Source organism: Schistocerca serialis, chromosome 9 (genome assembly GCF_023864345.2).
Source record: "Schistocerca serialis cubense isolate TAMUIC-IGC-003099 chromosome 9, iqSchSeri2.2, whole genome shotgun sequence".
In the NCBI taxonomy this organism is placed as follows: domain Eukaryota; kingdom Metazoa; phylum Arthropoda; class Insecta; order Orthoptera; family Acrididae; genus Schistocerca; species Schistocerca serialis.
This window is the reverse complement of record NC_064646.1, coordinates 428,304,562-428,329,324: the sequence shown is the minus strand read 5'-3', so window position 1 is coordinate 428,329,324 and position 24,763 is coordinate 428,304,562.

Genomic DNA, 24,763 nt, shown 5'->3' with positions numbered 1-24,763 from the left:
CAATAGGAAAAGGAAGGGCAAACTGGCAGGGTTTTTGGCGAAATCCGTAAAGGGGGACACTAGTACTCATGGGTGTACCCCTTTTTTAGACTAATGTCAGTGTCCAATGAGAAGTTCAGGCAGGCAGGTGCTAAAGAGGTCCAAAACTCTCAAAATTTTCACAACAGGAAAGTAAATAATAATGTTACCATATTTAACCAAAATATTGGTGGAGTAAAGAAAAAAGTAGATTCTCACAAAAGTAAAGTAAAAAATAATGTTACCATTTTGCACCAAAATATTCCAGGATGGAAGAATAAAGTTGATGAGCTTCTGGTTTGTTTAGATGACATTGAATCTGATAATGTAATAGATATACTATGCCTGTCTGAGCATCCCATTGTGTCTGATATGGAAAAGGTAAATATCAGTGATTATAAACTAGCTGCACATATGAGTAGAGAGAATAAGGTGAGAGGAGGAGTTGCCAATTATGTCAAAAGTTATCACTGTGTAGAAAGCTTAGATACAAAAAAGTTTTGTCTAGAGCAACAAATAGAAGCATGTGCCTGTCAACTTAAGCTGAAGGAGGGCTCTTTTATAATTGTAACAGTACATAGGTCCCCTTCAGAAAACTTTCATTAATTCCTGGAAAAAATGGATGCTTTGTGCTATCTGTCAGATAGGGGAAAGCTAATTATTATTTGTGGGGACTTCAATGTTGATTCACTGAAAGAGAGTAATAGGAAGAATGACCTGGAAGTCTTGCATGGTTCTTTCAGTTTGACATGTGTCATTAATTTTCCTACTCAGTTAGTAAAGGACAGCAGCACATGGATAGATAACACTTTTATAGACCAAGATAGGTTTAAAAACATAAATTCTTGTCCTGTTGAGAATGGCATCTCTGATCATGATGCTTAGCTAGTTCAGTATATGACATAGCTCCAGTCAGTAATTCAAAACTACCCTCCAGAGTTGTGTGTTCAATTAATGACTCAACAATTAGAAATTTCAGAGAAAATCTTCAGCAGTTAGACTGGGATGAGATATACAAGGAACCTGATGCTAATTTAAAATATAACTTATTTCATGATACACTTGTAAGAGAATTTGAAAACTATTTCCCCAGGAAAGTAGTTAAATCTAATTATAAGAAACCATGCAAAAATCCTAGGCTTACTAAAGGAATAAAAATATCTTGTAACCACAAAAGGGAACTGTATCTAACAATAAGAAAGAGTAATGACCCAGAAACAGCTAAATATTATACAAACTACTGTGCTACATTAAGAAAGGTTATTAAAAAGTCCAGAAGCATGTGCGTCATGTCTGAGATTAATACCTCTGATAACAAAATCAAAACAATTTGGAATATTATTACAAGGGAGACAGGGCAACCAAGAGTACAGGATGACAGCATCACCATCAAAGTGAATGGAAACTTGATAAACAACAAGCCGGAAGTCGAATACATTTTGAATAACCATTTTTTAAATGTTGTGGAGAAAATAGGATCTAAATGTTCATTAGAAGAAGCAAGGCAGTTAGTGGAAGAGGCCTTACCCACACCATTTGATACAATTGAAATTCCACCCACCTCTCCTTCTGAAATTAGGAAGATAATAAACTCTCTCAAGAATGAAAGCTCACATGGAATTGATGGCATTTCCAGCAGGATAATAAAAGCTTGTTCCCAAGAGATAAGTGGGATTCTTAGCCACATATGTAATAGCCCCTTGAAGCAGGGTATTTTCACAGATATACTGAATATGCCATTGTTAAACCACTGCATAAAAAAGGGATACGTCTGATGTCAACAACTACCTTCCAGTCTCTCTTCTGAGTGCCTTATCCAAAATTCTTGAAAAAGTAATGTATTGTAGAGTAGCTTCACACCTTTGTAAAAATAAAGTTTTAACAAAATGTCAGTTTGGTTTCCAGGAAGATTTTTCAACGGAAAATGCTATATATGCTTTCACTAATGAAATATTAAATGCTCTGAGTAACCGAAAGTCACCCATTGGGATTTTTTGTGGTCTCTCAAAGGCTTTTGATTGTGTAAATCATGGAATACTTCTAGATAAGCTCAAGTACTGTGGTATGAATGGGACAGCGCTCAAATGGTTTAAATCATACCCTACTGGAAGAGTGCAGAAAGTTGAAATAAGTAGTTCACATAATATGCAAAAAACTGGTGATTTCTCAAACTGCGTCCTCTGCTGTTCTTAATATATATTAATGAGTTGCCATTCTATATTCACGAAGATGCAAAGCTGGTACTTTTTGCCAATGATACAAGTATAGCTATCACACCCAACAGACGAGAATCAACTGGTGAAATTGTAAATGATGTTTTCCAGAAAATCATTAAGTGGTTCTCTGCAAATGGGCTCTCATTAAACTTTTACAAAACACAGTGTATACTGTTCCACACAGTACGTGGAATGACACCATTAATAAATATAGACTTCAATCAGAAATCGGTAGCTAAGGTAGAATATTCAAAATTTCTAGGTGTATGCATTGATGAGGGGTTGAACTGGAAAAACACACTGAGGATCTGCTGAAACGTTTGAGTTCAGCTACTTGTGCTACTAGGATCATTACAAATTTTGGCGATATACATCTCAGAAAATTAGCTTACCACATTTATTTTCATTCTCTGCTTTCATGTGGCATCATATTCTGGGGTAGCTCATCATTGAGTAAAAGAGTGTTCATTGCACAAAAGCGTGTAATTAAAATAACTGCTGGAGCTCAACCAAGATCATCCTGCAGACACTTATTTAAAGAGCTAGAGATCTTCATTGTAGCCTCACAATATATATATTCACTTATGAAATTTGTTATTAGCAATCCAAACGAATTCAAAAGTAATAGCAGTGTACGTGGCTACAACACTAGGAGAAAGGATGATCCTCACTACTCAAGGTTAAATCTAACTTTGGCTCAGAAGGGGGTAAATTATGCTGTCACAAAAGTCTTTGGTCACTTACCTAATAGCATCAAAAGTCTGACAGATAGCCATATAGCATTTAAAAGGAAATTAAAAGAATTTCTTAATGGCAACTCCTTCTACTCATTAGATGAATTTTTGGATATAGTAAGTGGGTAATTTCCCCAACACCCACATAAAAAAATTAAAAATATTAAGTGTCATGTAATATTTTGTGTAATGTAAAGTCCTCAATGATGCAGCGCTTGATTATCTGCCTTAACAGATATCACTTGTTAATAGTCTTAAGAGCTTTTAGCATTGTACTCGATAGTGGCAAAAAACCGAAGTCTGATAGTTATAAGATAAATACAATGATACACAGTCAAACGACAGTGTATTCTTTCAAAACAAAACAAAAAAGAATCTTCTACTGATGTCGGATCAATAATTTTCCTCACTATGCCACATTGCACTCCAAAAGCAGCTGTCTTTTCGAATTTCGTAATCATTTCCTCTAGATTCTTGGCAGACATCTGCCAACGCCGTTTTTCTTACACTTGAGTGTCTGGAATATCTGCAGGGCTACTGGCGTACAGTCACAGTGCACGTTCCTGCACTGAGACAGTCGTGCCGAGTGTCTCAAGACCGCAAACTAGGGAACATGTACTTTGCGTCTTTTACTTAGCATATTCTGCCCCTTACCTGCCATCTAGTGGTACAATTTTCGTTAAACTTTTTTGTGTTTCCATAACGTTTCCCATTTCATCCATACTATTCCGTTTAAACTGGAACTTTAGTTACAGTCACCTTGCTGCACACACCAATGCTTGGAGTATGATTGTGCTCACAATACTACCCAATCAAGCAATTGACGAGAAAGTTGTGGCGTAATCATCTCCAACCTGTTGGCTGACACTGCTGCTGTATCAGTCCTGTCCGACGGATCTCTGCCTGTGGTAATAACGGTAAACAGATTCTAACACGTTGGTGGATATATCAAAGACAGGTACAAATATAGACATAGATTATGCGTAACTCAACCCATGCATTCACTGGAGAATACCGATACAGTGTGGAACATCTCGAGCGGCTATGGCCACTGGAGAATCCATGGTCATGAATGAGAGACCTCCACATCTCCGATCAACATTAAGTCATACCTTCTACTGAGGCATTGTAGAGAAATTTGCACAGTGTATGTGTAATCATTTCTGATATGGTAGCTGGCACAAAAGACCCTCAATCATTCAGGAAGGGGACATCTCGCCACAGCAAACCTGTCATAACTCACAGACACCTCCAGGCTCATCAGAGAACTTCTTAGTAGACAAACGTTCCTCAAACTTTAAGTGCTTAAGAACTTCCCTCCCCTCTACTTTTCTCTCTAGACCAATCAGCAAGAAGATCCCCTCCTCCTTCCAACCATAACGTTTTCAAAGCTTTTTTTAGCCAGGCAGAACTCCCAGGTGGAATAAAGACACATAATTATAATTAAGATACCTATCCAAAATAAACCCTAATTTTTTTTTTAGTTTGCAGTGATGCGACTCATAAACACGCCTGTGCAAGAACGCTGACTGTTTACAAGATCTGTCAAAACTCCCAGGCAGAATAAGAAGACATAACTTATGAAGTATTAATGTGTGGCGTCCGTGTAGGATTTGTAAATAGGACAGAAATACTTCATGCTTTCCTGGTGATCTGTTGACATCTTGGATATTCAAGAATCCAGCTGGAGGTTCGCGTCGTTCTAGCATGATACTTCAACAGTGTGCCTCGCTGTCTTCTTCAGGTGCTACCTGAGACTAGTCCTTGGGACAATAGATTCCAGTATTTATGCCTGGAAGGAGCTGGGCGGTCCATAATCGGTCTGCGCCAAGTCGAGTGTTCCGTCTGTGGTCCGCCCCCACCAGACTCGGCTTCAATGGATCCCTCCAGTCGCGGATGTTCCGACTGCCGTCCGCGCCCGTTTTGACCGTCCTCAGCGGTTGTGGTCGTAATCTGAGGTGTATCAGACCCGATCTGAGATGTTGGGTACTCTGTCTCATGACTGTTACTATCATTTCCACTTCTGTTTCCTGCTGGGAGCTCCATAAACGGTCCGCGCCGCGTCGTGTGTTCCGTCTGGTGTCTGCGCTCACCAGACGAGGCTACATTGGCCCTCTCTGGTCGCCGGTGTTCCGACCCCCGTCCGCGCCCGGCCTGGCCGTCTTCTGAAGTCGAGTTCATGATCTGGGGTGTGTCAAATCTGGTCTCCCATGCCTGACACCTTGTCTCATGGATGTTCTCTCGGTCTCCATTCCTATTTCTTGTAGAATCCCAGAGTGTCCTACATTGAGTTTTCACAAGCTCTAGCGCTGGATTCCAGGCAGTGCTGATTTGGTATCCCGAGTCTCGGTCGATTAGATTATCTGTGACCTTAATCTCAATGGTTTCTTTAATGACACTGTCCCAAAATCTTGAGGTCTGTGTCACAATCTTGGTGGGTGGGCAAAATATGCTCTTGATGTCATATATCTGGAGAATCCTGCTGATCTCGGCAGAGATAGGTCCAGCATATGGCAGGTATGTCATCTTATTTGCCTCTTCTGGTTCTTTTTCTGGATCCTTTGGCTGATTGGCAGGTTGAAGTGCCTTCTGGATATCTCTAGAGGAGTACCCATTCCTGCTGAACACTGGTCGTAAGTGTTCTATTCCTGTTGCCAAACTATCAGGATCTGACAGAGTTTGTGCTCTGTGGACCAGTGTTTTCAGCACTCCATTCTTCTGTGCCAGTTGGTGGCAACTGCTGTCTTGTAGGTATAGGTCAGTGTGTGTAGGTTTGCAGTACGCACTGTGTCCAAATGTGCCATCTGCCTTTCTCTTCACTAGAACATGCAAGAATGGAAGTAGTCCAGCCTTCTCCATTTCCATTGTGAACTGAATATTCGGATGGCATGAGTTCGGATGTAGCAGGAATTCATCTAACTTCTCCCTACCATGGGGCCAGATGACAAAGGTATCATCCACATACCTAAAAAAGCACTTAGGTTGATACGTGGCTGAAGAGAGTGCCTCCTCTTCAAACCATTCCATAAATAGGTTGGCCATCACTGGTGATAGAGGGCTGCCCATTGCCATGCCTTCTGTTTGTTCGTAAAATTGACCCCCATATAGAAACTATATCGAGGTCATACATGGCTGAACAAGTTAAGGATAGTCCCAGTGAACATCTCTCCAATAAGCCTCAGTGCCTCCTTCAGTGGTACTGTCTGAAGAGAGGCACACGTTGAAACTAACCATGATGTCTGTGTCTGTGATATGTTGCTGGCTCAGCCGTTGCAGTAAATCCTCTTAGTTCCGGATGTAACGTGCACATTTACCCACATGTGGTGTCAACATCTTCTTCAGGTATTTCGCAGTAGGGTAGGTTGCTGCGCCAATATTGCTGACAATAAGTCGCAGAGGAACCCCATCCTTGTGAACCTTGGGGAGTCCATACAGTCTGAGTGGCGCTAGCGCTTTGGGATGCAGCTTGTTGATGACTTGTTCAGGCAGGCTTGTCTCCTTCAACAGGCAGGCTTGTCTCCTTCAACAGTACCCTGGTCTCTTTCTCCAGCTCGATGAGACCACCTTAAAAGTGCTAAGCAAGAGCCTCAATTTCGCAGTGACCCCTAGAAACGTGCCTGCCGCCGCCTTCTTCAGTGCAGTAGAGCAAGTGGCCAACACGCTATCTTCCAGTGTGGCCAAAGAGATCCAAAGAGAGACCTGCAGGGCGATCACCAAGACCAAGCCACCCAAATCCAACATTTCAGGTGATGACAGCGACTCCAGGAGGATGACAGCGTTGTGGTGATGCCCGCAGACAAGGGGAACTCCACAGTCATCCTAGAGAAAACAGAATATGACAGAAAGGTGCAACAACTTCTGGAGGATCCGATTATGGAGGTTCGAAGAGGAGACACTCTCTTCAGCCACATATCAACCTAAGTGCTTTTTCAGGTATGTGGATGATACCTTTGTCATCTGGCCCCATGGTAGGGAGAAGTTAGATGAATTCCTGCTACATCCGCACTCTTGCCATCAAAATATTCAGTTCACAATGGAAATGGAGAAGGCTGGACTACTTCCGTTCTTGGATGTTCTAGTAAAGAGAAAGGCAGATGACACATTTGGACACAGTGTCTACCGCAAGCCTACGCACACTGACCTATACCTACAAGACAGCAGTTGCCACCATCTGGCACAGAAGAATAGAGTGCTGAAAACACTGGTCCACAGAGCACAAACTCTGTCAGATCCTGATAGTTTGGCCACAGGAATAGAACACTTACGATCAGTGTGCAGTAGGAATGGGTACTCCTCTATAGATATCCAGCAGTATTCTCCAGAAATATGACATCAAGAGCATATTTTGCCCACCCACCAAAATTGGGGCTATGCTGGGGAATGTAAAAGATGACCTCGGGCTATGCAAGCCAGGTTTTACAACATACCATGCCAGTGTGGGATGTCATACATTGGGCAGACCACCAGAACTGTGGACATCAAGTGTAAAGAACACAAGAGACACACCAGACTCAGACAGGCAACTAAATCAGCCATAGCAGTGCTTTGTCTGGAACTTGGCCATTCAATGGATTACAATGACACCAAGATTGTGACACAGAGCTCAAGATTTTGCGACAGTGTCATTAAAGAAACCATTGAGATCAATGTCACAGATAATCTAATCAACCATGACTCGGGATACCAAATCAGCACTGCTTGGAATCCAGCGCTTGAGCTTGTGAAAACTCAACACAGGACCCTCCGGGATTCTACAAAAATAGAAGTGGAGACCGAGAGAACAGCCGTGAGACAAGGTGTCGGACATTACAGACCAGATTTGACACACCCCAGATCATGAACTCGACTTCAGAAGACGGCCAGGCTGGGCGCGGACGGCGATCGGAACACTGGCGGCCAGAGAGGCCCAATGTGCGGACCGATTATGGAGCGCCTAGCACAAAACAGAAGTAGAAATGATAGTAACAGTCATGAGACAGAGTACCCAACATCTCAGATGACGACCACAACCGTTGAGGACGGCCAAAACGGGCGCGAACGGCAGTCGGAACATCCACGACTGGAGGAGTCCATTGAAGCCGAGTCTGGCGGGCGCGGACCACGGACGGACCACTCGACTTGGCACGGACCGATTACCGCCCAGCTCCTTCCAGGCATAAATACTGGATTCGGTCGACCCAAGGACCAGTCTCAGGTAGCACCTGAAGAAGACAGTGAGGCACGCTGTTGAAATATAGTGCGAGAGCGACGCAAACATCCGGCTGGATTCCCGAATATCCGAGATGTCAGGACAGAAATAATCTGAAGTACATGCGTCCTCGCCACACGCAAACGAGACAAAGCAATGGACACAGTGCAGCAAAAATAAACTTTCCAACATAGAAAGTCAACAAATGACAGAGATTACTGTACAATAAAAAAGAGTCAGCTTTGAGACTGAACATTGTCTGTCGATAAGCATATTCTCCAAGGACCAATTAATCTACCACCAACATGATTCAAGTTGCGAACTACACATGCACAACGACTGCTGGAAGAAGCTGATTGCGCGTACCTAATAGCAGTAAAATCAGTATTTCTTCACGGTTCCTATGATCCGCAAAAGATTCCAGGCAGCTGAGTGGTGTAGTCAGAACATTACTCTTGGTGTAAATGAAACGCCTAGTCCACGAGCCTGCAAACTCAGAATACGGACAGCAACTAAGTGTAAAACGGCTTGCGCACGCTGATAAAGGGGGGAATCGCCATAGCTGCACAGTTCATGAGCATCGTCTGTTGATAAACTGGTTCTCCAAAGACCAACTAACCTATCATCAGTGGGATTCAGATAGTTGGCAGCACGCGAACAATGACCGTTGGAGAAAGAGGTTGATGAAATAATTGTAAATAATGGAAGTAGGGCGTATATTTGCTACTAAACAGCGCATTTTTTGGTAATGACAAAACTGTATGGGTGAATCCAAAACCTCACAGACACGTAATAAAAATAATATTAGAAAGCTTTTATTCATACAGGTTCCTCTGGCGCTCGGTGGCAGCCTTATCAAAACCGTCTCTGGCGATTACAGATGCCATGGCTAATGTATGCGCTGCTCAGATATCGTTTCGTATTGGCCGCAGTGCGACTGTCTTAAGAGGCAACATGAGTTATCTGATGAAAGTTGTTGCACGCCATTGGAAGGAATTCTGGACTGTTACTACCAGCGACACACACATGTCGGAGATTCCCTCCATTTATCGTTCGCGTAGGGTGATTTTTCGTGCTGTTGCTTGGAGCCAATGAGATTGATCTTCCTGTGGGATTAGCAGGAGGGGTGACTGATGTCTCTGTTGGCTTGTACTCCAAATCTGGCTCCTGCAGGAGTCACTGCCCGCAGCCATGACTGGGTAGTCGATAGAAACGCACTTCATCTCGGCACAAATATGGCGGTGATTGTACTGTTAGGAGGAATGTGGAGCCTTTTTCTCCAGCAGTCGTTGTTCGTGTGTTGCTCACAATTTGAATCCCATTAGTGGTAGGTTAGTTGGTCTTTGGAGAATCTATTTTTCGATAGACAATGAGCCTGAACTGTGGAGCTATGGTGATTCTTTATCAGCGTGCGTAGGCCGTTTCACACATAGTTGCCGTCCGCGTTCTGAGTCTGCAGACTCCAGGACATTTGCGCCAAGAGTAATGTTCTGACTACACATCTCAGCCACCTGGAGCTTTTTTTGTGGATTGTAGTGATTCTACTGTTATCAGGTATGCACAGCCTGTTTCCTCCAGCAGTCATTGTGCATTTGTAGTTCGCAATTTGAATCATTTTAGTGGTAGATTAATTGGTGTTTGTAGAACATGCTAATCGACAGACAGTGTTCAATTTTAAAGCTGGCATTTTTTTGTCGTATAGCGAGACAGGCATGGTGATCTCCATCATTTGTTGACTTTATATGTAGGAAGAGTTTATTTTTGCTGTTCTGTGACCATTGCTAAGTCTCGTACGTGCGTGGAGAGGAAGTATATACTTTGGATTACTTCTGCATCTATTTACGAGTTTTATAGTGACGTCACACATTAATATTGCATGAGTTATGTATCTTCTTATTCTGCCTGGAAGTCTTGCCGGATCTTGCGCATAGGGTTCTTGCACGACTAAGTTTAGTAGTCTTACAGCGTTTCTCCGAACTAATTATATTGCAGGGCTTATTTTGGTTAGGTATCTTAATTGTAATTACGTGTCTTTATTCCACCTGGGAGTGTTGCCTGGCTAAAAATGGGGTCGCCCAACACCAAGCTAGCTTTAAAAGCGAAAATATTGGACGAGGTGGGGATATTTTTGCTGATTGGTCTACAGAGAAAAGTGGAGGGGATGGAAGTGCTTGGAACTTAAACTGTTAGCAACGTTTGTCCTCAAAGGAGTCCATAGATTTCGTCTGATGAACGTGGAGGTGTATGTGAGTTATGACAGGTTTGCTGCAGCGAGATGTCCCCTTCCTGAATGACTGAGTGTCTTTTGTGCCAGGTACCAGATCAGAAGTGATTACACATACATTGTGCAAATTTCTCATGCCTGGAAAAATGTACTGGCTTAGTGCTGGAAGGAGGTGTGGTGATCTGTCATTCATAGCCATGGATCTGGTAGCGGCTGCTGTAGATCAGGAAGCTCCTCATCAAACCGGCATTCTCCAGCGAATACAGGGGGTGAGTTGCTCGTAATCTATGTCTGTGTTTGTACAGTCTTTGATACTATCACCAACATGTTGTGATCTGAGGGTCTGAGGCTCTCAATTCAACCCCTGGTCCTTCAGTCAGTGGCTGGACCTCTCCCTCTCCCCGGTAGGTGGACCTGTCAAGATGATGGCAGAGCAGTGGCAGCCTCGCTGCAGAAGTCAGCACAGTGGTTGTTGATGGCTTGACGACTTGCCAAATTCGCCGATGCAGCGATTACCTGCTTAGCCAGGCGACCATTACTTCTACTTCTAAAAACAGGTCTGTTGAGTTGTTACAGTTACTACAGTCACATTTTCTTTACGCTGAGGTGGTAAAAGTCATGGGATAGCCATGTGCCATATACAGATGGCAGTAGATCGCATACACAAGGTATAAAGGAGCAGTTGATTGGCGGAGCTGACATTTGTACTTAGATGACTCATGTGAAAAGGTTGCCGACGTGATTATGGCCGCGCGACGGGAATTAACAGACTTTGAAAGCGTAATGGTAGTTGGAACTGGACGAATGGAACAGTCCATTTCGAAAATCTTTAGGGAATTCAATATTCCGAGATCCACGATGTCAAGAGTGTACCAAGAACGGCAGATTCCAGGCATTAGCTCTCACATGGACAACGCAGTGGCCGACACCCTTCACTTAACTACTGAGAGCAGTGGCATTTGCAAAGAGCTGTCAGTGCTAACATTCAAGCTACACTGCGTGATATACCCGCAGAAATCAATGCGGGACGTACGACGAACGATCCGTTAGGACAGGTCGGCAAAATTTGGCACTAATGGGCAATGGCAGCAGGAGACCGACACGACTGCTGTTGGTAACAACACAAACACCACCTGTTGCGAACAACACAAACACCACCTGTTGCGGTATTTCCTGGACTTGTGACCATATCGGTTGGATCCTAGACGACTGGAAAACCGTGGTCTCGTCAGATGACTTCTGATTTCAGTTGGCAAGAATTGATGGTAGGGTTCTAGTGTCAATAGGGCACTGTGCAAGTTGGTGGTGGCTTCATAATGATGTGGGGTGTGTTTATATGCAATGGACTGAGTCCTCTGCTGGTAATGGTTATGTTTGTCTACTTGGAGACCATTTGCAGCCATTCATGGACTTCATGTTCCCAAACAGCGATGGAATTTTTGTGGATGGCAACGTACTGTGTCAGCAGGTCACAATTGTTCTCAATTAGTTTGAAGAAAATTCTGGGAAGTTCGAGCGAATGATTTGATCACCGATACCATGCAACACGAACCCTGTCAAACATTTATGTGACATAGTCAAGAGGTCTGTTCGTGCACAAAATCTGCATGTGGAACACTTTCGCAATTATGGAGGGCTGTAGAGTTAGTGTAGCTGAATATTTCTGCAGGGCTCAACGTTTTGTGGAGTTCATGCCATGTCGAGTTGCTGTACTACGCCGGGTAAAAGGAGATCCGACATGATATTAGGTGGCGTTACCTCCGTGTGTGCTAAAATGTTCCTGGTCGAGGTAAGCACTGGGGCACAGGCCGGGAAGCAGACATAGACGCCATGGCGCCTCGGCGTCATGGTGGGCGAGTGTTCTGCCGCAAGTAGTCCACCTTACGGCATGGAGCCTATCTTTCTAGGCCATTGTCTTAAACTATTCATTTCCCACAAGTTTCAAATACACAAACTATCTACACAAAAACTTAGTAGTCGTGAGAAGCGCTAAACGCGCTTTCACCAGGTCTCCTCCTCTCCAAAATGTTTAAAGCAAGTATTGTAAACATAATCCAAATGGACCACTAGTATGTAACGCAGTTCCCATGTATTCAAGACAGTTACCACGTGAATCCTCACAAAGTAACTCAGGAAGAACACCAACCATAAACGCCTGGCGCAAATTTACGCAGCATTGAATTACATAATATAACATGTGGCTTTATAATACGTAGCATTAGTCATCGGTTGAAATAATGGAAAGTTTGACTATTCTTTCAGTTGAAAATTAAAGGAGTTTCAGAAGATATACCATGTTTAAAATTTGCAAAATAAATTGCTTTTAAAAGATAATTAAAAACATTAAACTGCAGAAGAAAAAACTGCTAGACGTAAAATGTGAAAATTATACTTTAAAGTTCTGTGCTGTACAAGCTATGCCACTTGGGAATGATCTTACCAGACCAGCTGTGGCTCTGCATGTAAGACGATCACGTTTATATCACATCACTCAACTTCGTTTGGCTGGAAACCGTTCTCTTTCACTCTTTTCTGAAAGTGCCGACATCCAGTACCTTGACTAAGACAATTACGAAGATCTGACACATGACTTAGTGCAGACAGGGCACTAATAAGTAGCGAGCGTTTCTAGTATTTGGCATCTTTTCGACCAAGGGAGGACTTCTTTGCAGATGTCTTATTATGGTGTATGTGCAAAACTGAAACTAGGTTTGCAGATGTAAGAAAAGTGACTCCACCTAACCGCTACTCGAGTGGCACCACTGTGGATGCGTGTGGAAAAACCCAAATTCTTGTGATGCCACTCGAGCTATGCAAATTTTAACCATGTCACAAAAGTTAAAGTCGCTTCAACTTTGTGACGCCATTTGGATTTTCCCGCCACCAATTAGCATCATTCGAATGTCATCTAGTGGCTGAATTCTGAACAACCATCACAGTAACATGATTTTCGCGTTAACAATCGTGTGTATTTCACAGTTCAAAAAAAGTCTAAAAAGTGGCAGTTAGCAGCAACTGTTTGTGGAGACAGAAAAACGAGTGCGATGAAGGCATTGCATGAAATTGTGTATGGCTTGTATGAAACTGTTCCCTCTTCTGATTTATGTATTGATAAAAAACTAAAACACAAAGCATTTGAAATGCTTACATGAATGAGCGCGACAAAGTGTTACACTCTTGCAAAGAGTGATGCATCTCCGGGTCTATCTGGCACACTGGCAATAACGATTTCTGAAAATTATTTAGAAACTGTATAGTCGTAAATTATAGCATTCTTAAAATATCTTGTTCATTTCCTTTATGTGTATTTACAAAAAAAATCCTGCATTTTCCTTAAAATGCAAGTGATATATCTGCGAAAGTTTAATAGTAATAATAATGCTATAAGTCAATATACAAAGCTAATAATTTGGTGTTGTATGGTAAAAGCACAGCTAACCTGACAGTAACATGATGTCAAGTATGGTTTCATTATGTATGTTGAGTACCTAGCAACTCTGGCAACATGATATGTGTGTTCTCGTTCTAAGTGATGTGTGCCGTGAACCACGAGAACATGATATGTATTTTATCACATACATTATATTAACTTTCTATGTTCAAGATTTTCTGGTAGTTGAAGGTTTTGCCATTGCAGTTATGAGAACGTAATGTTGATTTATGTGATGAAGGTGAATGATGTTTCTATTATACACTCCTGGAAATTGAAATAAGAACACCGTGAATTCATTGTCCCAGGAAGGGGAAACTTTATTGACACATTCCTGGGGTCAGATACATCACATGATCACACTGACAGAACCACAGGCACATAGACACAGGCAACAGAGCATGCACAATGTCGGCACTAGTACAGTGTATATCCACCTTTCGCAGCAATGCAGGCTGCTATTCTCCCATGGAGACGATCGTAGAGATGCTGGATGTAGTCCTGTGGAACGGCTTGCCATGCCATTTCCACCTGGCGCCTCAGTTGGACCAGCGTTCGTGCTGGACGTGCAGACCGCGTGAGACGACGCTTCATCCAGTCCCAAACATGCTCAATGGGGGACAGATCCGGAGATCTTGCTGGCCAGGGTAGTTGACTTACACCTTCTAGAGCACGTTGGGTGGCACGGGATACATGCGGACGTGCATTGTCCTGTTGGAACAGCAAGTTCCCTTGCCGGTCTAGGAATGGTAGAACGATGGGTTCGATGACGGTTTGGATGTACCGTGCACTATTCAGTGTCCCCTCGATGATCACCAGTGGTGTACGGCCAGTGTAGGAGATCGCTCCCCACACCATGATGCCGGGTGTTGGCCCTGTGTGCCTCGGTCGTATGCAGTCCTGATTGTGGCGCTCACCTGCACGGCGCCAAACACGCATACGACCATCATTGGCACCAAGGCAGAAGCGACTCTCATCGCTGAAGACGACACGTCTCCATTCGTCCCTCCATTCACGCCTGTCGCGACACCACTGGAGGCGGGCTGCACGATGTTGGGGCGTGAGCGGAAGACGGCCTAACGGTGTGCGGGACCGTAGCCCAGCTTCATGGAGACGGTTGCGAATGGTCCTCGCCGATACCCCAGGAGCAACAGTGTCCCTAATTTGCTGGGAAGTGGCGGTGCGGTCCCCTACGGCACTGCGTAGGATCCTACGGTCTTGGCGTGCATCCGTGCGTCGCTGCGGTCCGGTCCCAGGTCGACGGGCACGTGCACCTTCCGCCGACCACTGGCGACAACATCGATGTACTGTGGAGACCTCACGCCCCACGTGTTGAGCAATTCGGCGGTACGTCCACCCGGCCTCCCGCATGCCCACTATACGCCCTCGCTCAAAGTCCGTCAACTGCACATACGGTTCACGTCCACACTGTCGCGGCATGCTATCAGTGTTAAAGACTGCGATGGAGCTCCGTATGCCACGGCAAACCGGCTGACACTGACGGCGGCGGTGCACAAATGCTGCGCAGCTAGCGCCATTCGACGGCCAACACCGCGGTTCCTGGTGTGTCCGCTGTGCCATGCGTGTGATCATTGCTTGTACAGCCCTCTCGCAGTGTCCGGAGCAAGTATGGTGGGTCTGACACACCGGTGTCAATGTGTTCTTTTTTCCATTTCCAGGAGTGTATATGATGCACGGGTAAGATATATGAGTAATTAGAGGAAGATGACGCATAGTTTGACAGCAGCTTTTTTAATTTTACAAATGGGGAAATTAATGCAGTACTGACAGTCTATACACATTCTCGCAACTTCATTGTTGTTACGCACTTGCCCAGTGGATCTGAATAAGGAAGAAATAAGATTTCTGGTGGCAGTATAATTTCTGCTTAACTGTAGCATTTAATAAAGGAAATCACAAACTATATTACAGTGTCTTTAAGTATCATTGTACAATGCTAACTCCAAAATTCCATACAGAATAACTTTAATATCTTGTCTTATTTAACTGATATAGTGTGCAAGAGTGACAATAATGCCTTTTAAATGAGGTTTTACGACATCATAAATATCATGCTGAGGCTTCAGGAGTAGATACCACAAAGATATACAAAAGCGGATGCAATCACAAAGATATATACTGTCTTTCAAACAATCCTTTGGTGCAACACATGTAGTGTGTGTGAAATCTCAGTCATCACTCTGTTAAATGACATTGCTGCTGAACAGAGGGAAGATGCAGCACTGCTGAAAACCATAGAAGAGTTGAAGGAGGAGTAACTGACCAAAGGAGAATTCATTTAATTAATAGGCATTGCATAAGAGGAACTGTGATAAAATGTGGCGGAAATGGTTGTTCGTCATCCGAGATCACTGAGGACCATCTATCCTGAAGTATTTCCACGATACTCCAACTTCTTGCCGCCTGGGATTCGTGAGGACTGTAGACAGAATCAGATGCAGGTATCACTGGTTAGATCTATACAAAATCTATTAGACCCCAAGCATGAAGCTTAACTCCAAAATTCGATATAGAACAACTATATTATTTATTTTTATTTACCTGATGTGGAGTGCAAGAGTGAAAAAAATGGCTTTGAAATGAATCTTTAGGGCACCATTAATAGCGTCCTATGGATTCATGAGTATGACATCTCAGTATTATACAAAAGATACAAAAGTGGACACAAACACAAGGATGCCAACTGCTGTAAGACACTATATGAGCCACTGTAAGAAATGCCAGTTATGGAAGCATGTGCCACTCTTACCCTAGGGCAATTGGTTGTTTTTTTTTTCTTAGATACATGAATATTGTACAATTCTAATGCAGAGAGAGTTATGAGCTGTAATCCTTGTGAAGATTTTCATCGATGGTGTAGAAGGAGTTGGCCAACAGGAAGTTCTTTAGTTCACTCTGAAACCGATCTTTATTACTTACAAGACCTTTGATATGCTCTGGTAGGTTATTGAATATATGAATACCCATGTATTTGATTCAAAATGTTGTTCAAATGTGAGTGAAATCTTATGGGACTTAACTGCTAAGGTCATCTGTCACAGAGTGATGTACTTCTCGCAAGTGAGAGACTGTTTGTTTACTCTTAGGACAATGTATCTTTGACTTGTTATATTGTATGTTCTGTGACTATGGAATAAAGTGTTGTTGGACGGCTAATCGCTGCTCTACTGTGATTCACGACATAAGAATTTGGTGCCGAAACCCGGAATAGACTTTGCCCGAGACAATTCCACGATTGTCGTAGTGAACCGAATTCTGGACGCACGTCACGCGGCAATACTACGACGGGGTTTACTGCAGCGATTTGTTACACCACGCAACAAGCTCTACGACGACAACCGCCATCATACACAACTAAGTTCAATTGAATTATCACGCAACATGTTTTGTAGTGCCATTTGTAAAGGCATCTGATTACATTATTGCCGCTGTGTACTGCTATTGTAGCTGTTCGATTAGCGCTTTAACGAATTATCAGATCCTACGCTACGCCTGTAGATTGTTTATGACTAGTGCTGCCATCTAGCGACCATCAATTGAACTACTTCGACTAGCGATCCAAAGATAACGCCTTACTACGACCAGCTGATCGCTAGCCGACACTGCTTTAAACTTTCGAGTAATCGGACGGAATGGACGTGCCAGACCACAAACCAGAAGCGCAATTACACTCTCTAAAGAGAAAACGTATGAGAGAAAGAGCAAACATTACGCGACTCGTGGCGGAAGTTGCAAGGTTGCCCGACACATCGGAAATCGCGGATTATAAATATTACAATGACAGATTGGGAAGCGTTCTGGACCGCCTCGTTAAATTAGATGAGGATATTCACGAGTTGTTAGACGATGGCGAATACGAAGAAGATGTTCCTAAATGCGAATATTATATAGACACCGCGAAACTCACAATTTCCCGATTGTCTCACGAAATAGAGAAACAGCTTGCGAAGTCGGTAGCAGACATAAGGATTCCCAACAATCCGCCGGCACAATCTGTAACAATGAGTGTTCCCACAGCTTCAGTAAAACTTCCGCCGATCAAACTTGAGCCTTTTTCAGGCGCTATTGAGACATGGGCGCGATTCTGGGAACAGTTTGAGCAGTCGGTTGACAAATATCCGACGGTAACTACAATCAATAAACACATTTTTCTTCGCGGCTATCTCTCGGGAGAACCAAAGCATTTAGTGGACGGTATTGCGGTGACGGTCGAGACGTACACAGAAACGAAGAGGATTCTCCGAGCGCGTTATGGCAACAAGGATCGAATAATTCGAGCCCACTTAGATTATCTCGAAGCCATAAAACCAATTAAGCTGTCCACCCCAGAGGAACTTAATTCAACATTCATTGAATGCCAGCGACGTATTCAAGCTCTCCGGGCACTTGGGGAAGACGTGAACGGATACGGTCGAGTCCTCGCGCCGAAAATTTTACGCGCTTTTCCGGATGACATATGCCGCCGCTGGATAATTCACGCCAAGCGTACAGGAATATCCGAAGGGGACATTTTGCAACTGATGGAGTTTCTGAACGAGGAAGTCGACGGGGCGCTTACCACGCAGAAGATACACGGTGAATTTTCAAGCACTTCTAGTAACCTTCCCACAGCGTCCACACTTCACGTACACGCGAAATCTAAAAGATCGACTCCGAAGGATACCAGCGTAAAGGAACCATTCTGCGTCTTTTGTGAATCTGACGGTCATTGGGCGCAAGACTGTAAAAAGATCGTACGCGTTAATGATCGAATAGATAAATTGAAACTAGAAAACAGATGCTTTCTTTGTCTTCAACGTGGCTACAAAGTGTCAAATTGCAAAAGGAAAGAAAAGGCTCGGTGTGTTAACTGTAAAAGACTGCATCATAAGTCCATTTGTGAGGAACGAAAGGATATTAGGGGTTCTGCGGGTCAGACAAACGTTACTTCCGTTGGAAAGGTATCTGTCGCTCCCCACGGTTACACGTACCTTCAGACAGCCCAAGTATGCGTCTCAGGACCTACAGAATTGAGCAGGACAACGCAATGTCTACTGGACGCAGGTAGTCAGTCCAGCTTCATAGCAAAATCGCTGATTGATGATCTGAAACTGCAAACGGTAGACCGACAAGAACTAACCGTTTGTTCCTTTGAATCAAACCCTACACGCCCACGCCACCGCAGGCTTGTTCAGTTTAGTATGAAGGGGCTATAAAGGCACATTTGCATGCCGAGCGTGAGTTTCCTCGGAAACGCGAAATATTAATTAAATAAATAATCAGTGACAAATAAATAAAGCCTATGGCACACAACTGCAGCGCTGTGTCGCTGATAAAACAAAAGCACAATTACGTTACTCTTATGTTTGATTAAGAAAGGGAGAGCTCTGGTTGAAGTGGTGCGAGAAGCACGTATTTTATTTTATTGTCTGGCACACCGCCATATTTCATGTTATAGAAGAATACTGCGAGTTGCAACCACACTAGGCACTCGATTCTGTAAAGAATTTATATTTATAAAAGTAAGTAGGATTATGAACTGTAGGCTTATTCATTGAATATATCTGATTTAACTAACTGTGTAACTTTTTTATGTTTAGTAGACAATCACCTCTGTACGACGTATTGGCATGGCTGGCAAATTATTGTAATATTGAGATTTAGATAATGAGTCCGCACCTACCGCAGCAGTCTTTGGAAACGATTTAATTACGAAGTCCGATTATTTCAGTTTTATTTCACGGTCAACTACGAGTAACATTGCCTTTACGAAAAAGCCATTGTCAAGCGTCTGATACCGAATAATTAAACGTCCACGTTCCAGATAAGCAAATACAATTGCAATCACAATCACCATCATACAGATAGAATAATTAACATATTTAAAATAACAACAACATTTTTTTTATTATTTATTTTATTTATTTTATATTGGCGACTGCGTGTCGGACTTGTTATTTTGTCATTTGTTACATTGTTCTCTTTGTTTCATGTAAAAAAAAAAAAAATCAACTTTCTGGACCTGGACGTCAATGTATGAGAGATAACAAAATCTGAAGATATTTTCCAATTCTGAAATTTTGCGGGAAGACGCAATGAAACTTCCAGCAAAATAAGGTAAGACGCAGCATCTTTGCATTGGTAGGCTTGACCAGACGTATAATTCACTGTATTAGCTTTTCAGTACATTCTGTAGTGTTTCTTTTCTGCATAACAGTTTCAGTGATAAATTTCATTCTCAGTACTTTTCCCTAAACAATAACGTATGCAACAATACCAATACACGAGTGTACAATATGGCCGACTTCTGTACGATATCATGTAACATGGCCAGCAGCCATTACCAATAATCTCAAATTCAGTTTATATTTTTAAATTAACAGACAGCCATTGTTGCTACGAACGATTCATGCTCAACTACATTTTATTTTAAAATCAGTGTCAAAAATTTTCTTGAAACATATATCACGTGTGGCATGGTAATAACTAGAAAACAATACGCAAAAATGGAACAGCAAGGACGTACTATTCAGACGCAATCCGACTCGGACGTGAGACAAGTGTTAGAAAATGACTTTACGACAGCAACCGGTAGTGACGATTCATCAAACATTGACGCAAGTGTTGACGAAAATTTTGACGATAGGCCGTCCACTACAAAAATTTCAAAATCTCAATCAGAGCCCATGTTAATGCATGACGTCACGTCTAATGACGCGGCGGGGGCAGAGACCTTGCAAACGGTAAACATTGCCGACATGTTACAAATGCTAATGAAACAAAACGCAGAAAACATGGCAACCTTAAAGGCACAATTAGAGACACAAAATGAACAGTTAAAAACACAAAATGACGAAATCAAATCTGATCTCATAGCAATCAAGATAGGTAATGACGCTTTATGTAAGCGTGTGGAACTTATAGACGCCACACTGACCAAACAGATGACCGAACTCAGTACTAAATTTTCCCAGCTTAATACGAGACGAGAAAAGACTACAACTGACGTAGCACTTTTACAGACACAAGTAAAAAACCTTAATGTCACGTGTGAAGTTCTTACTGAACAAATTCAAACATATCCTTCAGTACATGACAACCTTGAAAAACGAATTACTGACGTACAGAATAAATTTGACAATGTTGAACAACACCTGACTGACATCTTACAATCAGATGCCACAGCTCATTTTCAAAATATTAATAAAGAATTTCATGATTGGGTTGAGAACAAAGACAAACATTTTGATAGATGCTTACGTGAAAATTTACCAACAATTGTGCACGACTCCGTAGCGCAATACATTACTAATAACAAACAGCTGATCAGTGACGCAGTACAATCCGTCACTGCACCCATGAGACAATTCACCGATCAACTACAGTCTGAATGTAACGAAAATATCAGTCAAAATGTACAGTTCAGAAACCAATATACATTCGAGTATGATACACACATTCCGCACACGACAAATACACAAGAACAAAACACACCACGACTACAACACATACCACGATGTGGAAACACAAACACAAGCTATTATCATGGTAAACCACAGCAACATTATCGTAATTACTCGCCAGCTGAACATACCAGTAATTACAGTGGAATAAATCCATATCACAATGCGAAGGAAGATGAAAGCTTAATGAAACACAGGCAATTCCAGATTTTTATCCCAGAAAAACGAACCATTCATCCGGTGATTTTTCTTAAATCTTTTAGTAACGCATTTCCACGCACTTGGAGTGACCGGAAAAAGATTTCATATATTGTCGGTTACATCCAAGGCGATGCAGCTGTCTGGGCATACAGTCAAGCTGACGTATGTACCACGTACAGTGAGTTTGAGCGTGCTTTTCTGAACAAATTCTGGTCGCAATCCGTCCAGGAGCGACTCAGAAGACAAATTTTAGAACCTGAAACTTTTAACAGTAAAAATGGTAACTTACGCAGATATTTTGAAAAATACTTGAACATGGGACACTTTTTAGACGAACCAGTCGCAACGCGTGATATACTCCGAGCGTTGAAGGCCAAATTGCCTTTCAACATTAAGGAAAAACTTCTACATATCCCGGATGACGATTCAGATTATTTTTTAACAGCTTTAGATTCGGTTGACATGTTACTTGAAGATCAGCGCTTCGCGCGGCAAAACAGCAGCCACAATGTTTACACTAGTGGTATGCAAAACATGCAGGCTTGCCAACACAATTCTGGCGCGCCCACAGTTGGATACGCGGTACAACAAAAACAGCAAACTCACATGCCGTCTCAGTACGGAAATCAAAATCAACACGCGTATTCCAATACAAACAATAGTTACAACAGTAATAACATTTCATGCGGCAATCCATACAAAAGGCACTGCGGTAATAACTACAACGGTAACAACGGATACAAAGGTAATAACAAAAACACAAACAGAAATAGAAATAATAATAACTACGAGCCAAGACAGCATCAAGGTTGGACTCGTAACGATCAGTACTTTCATTCAAACTCTGCTTTACCACAGCAGCCACCAGGTCAAAATTGGAGCATACCTTACGACCGACAGGTAAGTTATAATGCGCAACAGCAACAACAACCGCAAAAGTTTGGAGATCATAATAGGCAATATCCGAATGTGAATATAATAGAAATGACACCTGATGCACAACCTCAATCTGTGTCAGTACCTAGTACAAATGATAATCCAACAAACTAGAAACAGTCACTACTTTGCCCCAGGTCGTGGCTGAAGAATTCTTGGGGGGCGACTTCAATGTTAATCAGTTATTCGACACCACACTTGAACAACAGAATAATGATATGCCGAGTAATTCTAAACAAAAACTACCTGTTTTATTTATAAGATACAACCACAATAACAATATATCAGATGAACTTTTACAAGACAGTACACAATGTCGTTTAAACACAAATGAAATTGTTTTAGCATCTACTACTGGTGTAGTAGGTGGGATTCCAACTACTATTATCCTACATACAGGTGCAGCTGTGAGCGTTTTGTCTTTTAATTTCTATAAAAAGATGTGTGAATTGGAACCTGTGCCTGAGTTTCCTGCCCAAAACTGTAAAATAACTACTGCACTAGGTAATAAGTCATGTAGGGTTACGAAGCAAGTTTTTGTAAACGTTAAAATAGGTAATGGAACTGTACAATGGCCATTCCTGGTTGTACGAGACCTTGTGACAAATTGCATATTAGGAATAGATATTATGAGCGAGAAGGACTGCATTATAGACTTCTCCAAGGGTAAATGTATTTTAAATGATAAAGGCAGTGTAATTATTATTGATTTGGACAGGAGAACTCTAAAGCATGACAAACACTGTACAGGGTACAAGGTTCAGTTAGTACTTGACAATGACATTCAAGACATGCAAACACACTCATCTGACACAGAGCTAATGGACTTGAAAACATTGCTTGATCATAAGATAAGTGAAGCTACAGCTCTCAGTGTACATGAACGTATAAAACTACAGGAAGTGTTATCCAAATATTTACAAGTTTTTACCAAACGATTAGGTGTTATCAACACGTATGTGTACAAGATTGAAGTCAAGCCTCACAAGATCTTCTACCATAAGACATATAACGTACCGTTATCTCAACGACCTGCTGTGTGGCAAGAATTAAAACAAATGTTAAACTGGAAGGTCATTGAACCATCCACCTCACCTTATTGTAGTCCTCTACTTGTTGTCAAAAAATCAAATGGAAGCATTAGGTTAGTGTTAGACGCACGAGCTATTAATGAAATAATTTTACCGGTTCACACAAAACCTGAAAATTTAGAAGAGCAATTACAGAAATTTCTAGATGCAAAATATTTTTCCACAATAGATCTCGCTAATTCGTTTTGGCAGGTGGGTATCACTCCTGATTCTCGGAAATATACTGCATTTATGTTCGGGGGGCGAACCTATCAGTTTTGTGTTCTACCCTTCGGACTGAATGTCAGCTCTGGGGTATTCATTACAGCCCTGGATACCGTGCTTGGCGACGATTTAGTTGAGACAGTCACACACTATGTAGATGACATACTGATAGCTACACAATCTTGGAATGAACACGTTGACACTCTTCAAAGAATTTTAGAAAAATTTGCACAAGCTGGAGTCACAGCCAATCTAAGAAAATCAAAATTTGGTTGCAGTGAGATAAAGTATTTAGGACATATCATTAATTCACAGGGCATACGTCCGGATCCCAGTAAATTAGATGCTATCAGAAACTTTCCTAGCCCTCGAACTAAAAAGCAGTTAAAATCATTCCTTGGGCTATGTTTATTTTTCAGACGGTTTTTGCCACAACCACTTTTGAACAGTAAACATCTGCTAAATCTACTCAGAAAGAATCAAGTTTGGATCTGGTCGGAACAGTGCCAGAATGACTTTAATACAATTAAACATGCTTTAGTGAATGCTAACATATTGAGCCATCCAGATTTCAATTTAGATTTTTGTATGACTTGTGACGCTTCACGTACAGGCTTGGGCTGTTGCTTATTTCAAGTTGTAAAGAATAAAGAGGAGGAACAGATAAGAATTATTGGGTTTGCGAGTCGCACTCTAACTGAATGTGAGCGTACATATTTGGAAAACATATTGCAAACAGAACGATCAGTGGAAGTTGTCAGACAAGGAAATCACACCTGAACAGAAAATACGCACAAATACGAAACAAACATCACAGAAACATAATAAAAAGAAAACAAAAATTCGAGGTAGGAATGTTTGTACTACTTCGTACTCATCATAAATCTGTTGCACTCAAACGACGCAACGCTAAGTGGCGTCTGCTATATGAAGGACCTTATATAATTGTTAACATACCGCACCCTGGTGCGTATCTGTTACAACATCGTAGAACTAACAAAATTATTGGGCTATACGCACACCGAGATCTTAGAGCATTTCATGCTGAATAATGTCAA